Below are 6,566 nucleotides of genomic sequence, written 5' to 3'. Positions count from 1 at the left end.
TCGGTGTATATATCTGAATGTCAGTGGGAGTAAGGTCATTTTTCCAATTTTGTATGTTGATGATATCTTACTTGCAACTAATGATCTTTGTCTTTTTCATGAGACTAAGAAGTTTTTCTCTAGCAACATTAAAATGAAAGATATGGGTGAGACAAGCTATGTGATAGGGATAGAAATATTCTATAATAGATCACAAGGATTATTAGGCTTATCTCAGAAAGCATATATCAATAAAGTACTAGAGAGATTCAGGATGGAAAGGTGTTCAACATCACCCATTCCAATTCAAAAAAAGTGACAAATTTAGACTCACACAGTGTCTTAAAAATGATATGGAACGAAAACAAATGGAAGCAATTTTGTGTGCATAAGTTGTTGTTGCATATACCATGAAAGCTGAATTTGTAGCATGTTTTGAGGTTACAGTTCAGGCTATTTGACTGCGGAACTTTATTTCAAGGCTTGGAATTTTTGACAGTATTGCTAGGCTACTGAAAGTGTATTGTGATAACTTCGAAACAATATTTTTTCTAAGAACGCAAGTACTCTAAGGGTGCTAAGCATATGGAATTGAAGTACTTTGTCATGAAGGAAGAAGTTCAGAAACAAAGAGTGTCAATAGAACATATTAGTACAAACTTTATGATAGTTGACCCTTTGACAAAGGGATTAACGCCCAAGACATTTATAGAACATGTTGAAAGTATGAACATTATTGTTATTGATGATTATTAAGTGTAATTTACCTTATGCATTTTAGTGACACTCTGAGCTCATTTATGATATGTTTATGATTACATGTTCTCTATGTTTGCATGCATATTTGTATTAGAGTAATGTTAACAAGTTTTGTCTTGAATAAAGACATTATGTTGGACCAATTATGTGCTCCTAACTAATAGCCATATTAAGGAGAAGACTAATTTGTAGTCATGGAAGGGACTATGTCAATTAAGTAATGTACAACTGCCATGACTCGAATTGGTTTTTATTCTTAATCATGAAATTATGATGTACCCAATGTATAAAATGGTTTAGTCATTTTAGTGTACATTATGTTAGTTTAATATATTTATTTATTTAGTCCATAATGTTTAGTAATGTCACATGAGCCAAGTGGGAGAATGTTAGAATTAATGTCTCATGTGAGAGGCATGTGATTTATGTAGGGACTAATAAATAAATAATTAATAATTAGGGACTAAATTGTAATTGGGTTAAATAGGAGAAGTTTCTAAAGGTAACTAATACTTGATGTAAGTAGTGGTTACAAAAAGGGTTAATACCCACTAATGTAAAACAAGGTCCTTTTGTAGAAAGACAAAAAGAATAGTCAAGCGAGTGAAATCTTGTTTCTCTCATCTTTCAAGAAATCAAAGTACACCAGAGAGAAGCCTTATTATAGAGAAAAATACGCATTGTTTATCTATTATTTTCTATTATTTGTGAGAATCATAGGTTTCAAGATCCGGTTGGTTTCTTATAATTGTTAATCTAGGAAACCCTTAAAATTTTTACACCACAACCCACCAAACATCCATTGTTTATCTTTCCTGTAAGGCCTAAGTGGAAGTCACAAAGAATAAAAAAAAAAAAAAACTAAACACCCATAATAAACAATGATATAAAAACAAAAAAAAACTCCATAAATTCAAAAATCCGTAGAAACATCGCCATATCAAGCACAAGACTCGATGCAATGCAGAACGTTACACTAAACAACTCCATACTCTACATTGCAGAAAAAATAAGATCACAATGCAATCCATATGTTTTGTGATCAAGTCAATAGGTAAAATAATACAGATGAAACTCATCAAATGAATTAATGTATCCACAGCTGTTGGCCATTGTCTACTTTGCTGAATCAAGAATCACACAATATCTTTTATGATTTAATCTTCAATCAAAACAGAGATCTAACGAAGACTCAACATGCTGCAAACAAATAAATGCATGCAGTTCAACACCTAGATTTGTCTTTTTATATAAAAAAATTATCAAGAAAATGGTGAAAGAAGAGTCGCATAGTTCTCCAAACCCAAATGCAACAAACAAATTCTCTACAAGAATTCTAGTGCCTCCAATACTGTTATCATTCTTGTTAGAAAAACGCTAAATCCGACACTACAAGGTTACTGTACACCATCAAAATCGACCAACATACACACAGGAAAATAATGAATGTAAGGATAATAAAGCCCAAGGCTTCATAGGAAGTCTATCAATAATCTCCCGCCAATGCTTCCACAGCCAACCAAGCACCCATTGTGTATCTTCCCTGTAAGGCCCAAGTGGAAGTCACAGAGATAAAATCAAAAAAACTAAACACTCAAAAAACAATGAAGTGTAGAAATGAAAAAGTCCAGAATTCAAAAACCCAAACACTAAACTACAAAAAAAGGTTCATATTTCAATCGCTATGCTTCATAATCAAGTCCAGAGAAATAAAATAATACAGAGGAAACTCATTGAATAAATTATTTATCCAATGCTTTTGGCAGTTCTAATTCGCTGCATCAAGAATTATTTATTATTTAATCTTCAACTGAGACAGAAATACCATATGAAGACTCAGAGACTCAACGTGCATCAAACAAAAAAATGCAAACAGTTCAACACCGAGATATATCTTCCATGTAAAAATTATCGAGAAAATAGTGAAAGAAGTGTCACATAGTTATCCAAACCCACATGTAGATTCTCGAAACAAAAATGAAAGCCAACCAAACCCGTCCCTTGCTCCAATTGAGAAGATAAATCACAAAACATCTTCCCTTGGGACCAAAAGTATAAATCATGAAGCTCATAACGGATTAAAGAAAGATATAATCAAGAGAGATAAATTCCAAGGATTCAAGAACCCATGTAGATTAACAAGCTTTTGAGATCGCAAACAGCAAGGAAGTGGTAAAATCAGCAAGAGATTAGATCAAGAAATATTATCAACAATAAGATGCTTCCACAACCAACCACACATTGTGAGACCCAACCCAAAATCAGGGAGATGTAAATAAAGCTCTCATACTAGACCAACGTAAAGTAGAAATCAAATCCAAGATTCAAAATCCAGAGTAGAGATCATAAAATCATGTAATAAGACAACCACTGAATTCCACAACCCACCACACATTCATTGCTTTTCCCTGAGAGATCAAAGCAAAAATCATGAGAAAGTAAATCAAGAAACGCTCATAATCAAAGGCAGAATCTGAAAAATCAAAATCCAGGGAGTAGAGATCACCAGATTAGGTATGAGGTTGGATGTAACCCAAAAATACTCAATTCATATGCCCACATGATCAAATTCAAAAACTAGCAACAAAGAGATTAGGGATCCCATCAAAGAAAATTGAGAATTATCTATACTTGCTAGCCGTACGAATCTTCTGTATGAAGAATGAATGGCAAATTGATACACATTAGAATCTCATATTTGTACTTCAACATGCTGCAAATGAATAAACTTAAGCATTTCAACACCAAATTCTCCATGATTGATTGATGTAACAGAAGAGAAAGTCACATGAACCATCATTTTCTTCAATATCTTGCAATATGCAGTAAACAAAAACTAGACAAAACAATGTTTTGAAATCAAAGAAATAAAGTAGTCCAGAGCTTGTGCTGATTTTTCATTTGGTAAAATCAAAGGAAAGAGTCTAAGATGCCATCATCAATTTCAATACACCTAAGAAAAAAAATGTCAGAAGTAAAAAAAACAAAAAAAACCAATAATCCCAACTAAGAGACGCTAGATAGAACAAACTCATCAAAGAAATTAAATCCCGGGCTCTTGCTGACATCTGGTAAAATCAAAGGACATTCTTTAAGATCCCAACATCAACTTAGCTACAACTAAGAACACCAAAGTGCACAAAAACAAAAGCTACCTATATCAACAATCTTAATCTAGGAAACAAGAAAAAAAAAACTAATATGAGAAAATTAGTCATATCATCCTACGCTATTGCTGAATCTAGTAGATTGAACAGTTTTAGACAATTCAGTGTCCCATATAAGAAATCAACAACTTTGGCATCTCAAGACTTATAACTCTGATACAAATGCCAAACTCACCACAATATTGATTGATCAATGCAAGTAAATAGTCAAAAGATTAAAAAGAAGCCACACAAATTATTAATGCATAAGATTGGTACTTTGCAAATATGTTTAACAACAGGTGATACTTTCATATATTGCATTAAAAATTATCATGTAAACAATAAAAGATGAGCAGCAGAATTTCTCCAAACCAAGTTGCAGATCATCAAGAGTCAAAGACCCAACCACACTATTTAACACTTCTCCCTAAACACCAGTGCCTCTAACACTCTAATCATTCATGCTACAAACACACATAATAACCCTCAAACTACCAGGTTACCATACACAGGAAACCACAAATTCAGAATCTAACCAATGGATTGCACAACCAATAATGAATGCAAGGGAAATAAAACCTAATGTTCCATAGGAAGTTTGTTAATAATCTTTTGCCATTGCTTTCACATGCCTACCACAAGCTGAAGTCACGAAGAATCAGATTGAGAAAACTAAACGATCATAATTTACGTAAAGACAAAACAAATAATTAAAAAAAACCATGGAGACATCACCAAATCATGCATGAGGCTCAATGCGATGCAATGCAAATTCCAAACACTATGCTACAGAAAAATAGGCTCTCGAATTCAATCCATATGTTTCGTGATCAAGTGTAGACAAATAAAATACTAATAGAGAAGAAATCCATTGAAGAGAATTAATTAATGCAAAGCTATTAGCCTTTCTAATTCGCAGTATCATAATTGTATAATTTTTTATTTAATCTTCAATCGAAAACAGAAATCTCATATGGAGACTCGGCATGCTGCAAACAAATAAACACAAACATTTCAACACCTAGATACAACTCCACTATGAAGCACGAACACATGTTTGTTTGCTATGACGGACACTCCAATACCAACAACCCTGACAATTATTTAACACATTTTGTTAGATGTCTAATTTAAAAATTATTATTTTCTCAAAGAATTAATTTATTTCTTTACATAATTCATACACTTGAAAAAACATAAAAGAATTATTTAAAAAGATGAATATACCATCAATTTAAATCACTACTAGAAAATAGGGTTTTAACATCGGTTATGATGCAATCTTATCCCCCAAGGGTATTGGATTGAAGAATCCAAGAGGATTGGGCTAGAGCTACTAAAGAAGGCCCTAGTGTTCTCATGAACCTCAGGGTAGATTTCTGAGATCATAGGTCAAGGTTGAATCCACTATTCTTTGTAAATATTAGAATAAATTTTTCCTTCTTTTGGGCCTTGTATTTTAGGGCAATTTGAGTAGTCTTTGTAGTAGGGACTTTTTTTGTATTTTCATGTATTTTGTCATGGGGGTGAGCTTAGCTATTATAGGGGGTGTGTAGCTAAGCTCCAGCTTCTCATCTCAAGGAACTTCCTTGAAAAGATTCCTAGAGAAGCTAGAGCTTAGCTACACATACCTCTCTAATAGCTAAGCTCACCTCCTTGAGATCAGAAGCTAGAGCTTAGCTATTCACCCCTTATAATAGCTAAGCTCACCCCCATGACATAATACATGAAAATACAAAAAAGGTCTCTACTACAAAGACTACTCAAAATGCCCTAAAATACAAGGCTAAAACCCTATACTACTAGAATGACCAAAATACAAGGCCCAAAAGAAGGAAAAACCTATTCTAATATTTACAAAGAAGAGTGGACCCAACCTTGGTCCATGGGCTCAGAAATCTACCATGAGGTTCATGAGAACCCTAGGGCCTTCTTTAGTAACTCTAGCCCAATCCTCTTGGATTCTTCTATCCAATACCCTTGGGGGGTAGGATTACATCAGGTTATTAAGGACTTTCAACATCGGTTATTAACCGATGTTGAAAGTACCGACGTTGAAAGTATTATCGTTAACATCGGTTTTCCAAAACCGAAGGTAATGTAAAAATACAACATCAGTTATTTAAAAAATGGATGATGTTGTGTTGTTAGTGGTAGTTAACATCGGTTTTTTTAAAAAATTGATGTTGTTAGTGGTAGTTAACATCGGTTTTTTAAAAAACCAATGTTGCTAATAATAAGTTAACATCGATTTTTTAAAAAACCGATGTTGTTAGTGACAGTTAACATTGGTTTTTTAAAAAACCGATGTTGTTTCTAGGAATTTTTTAATATGCTGTCTATTTTTTCACTAACCTCAAAATTAACCTACAAATTTTAAAAGCAGACCACACAACATATAATTTTCATTCTGTTTTGAAACAGATTTTACCAGAAATTCCATGAGAAATTTATTAATTACTATGAATTAAAAGAATATTTAATGTTAAGGAGACATGAATTGTAAAAAATGTAAAGTAAACTACAATTACAAAATGGCCTAAACAACCTAGATTTCATTTTTAACTTTCAAATAATACTTTGCCCACTGGATGCGAAGTGCCTTCAATCTCTCTGGTTCCAATGGTCTAGCATCATTGAAATACTGCATGATATAATAAAACATAAGTTAATAATATA

Source organism: Glycine soja, chromosome 3 (genome assembly GCF_004193775.1).
Source record: "Glycine soja cultivar W05 chromosome 3, ASM419377v2, whole genome shotgun sequence".
NCBI classification, from domain to species: Eukaryota; Viridiplantae; Streptophyta; class Magnoliopsida; order Fabales; family Fabaceae; genus Glycine; species Glycine soja.
Note: the sequence above shows the minus strand (reverse complement) of the source record.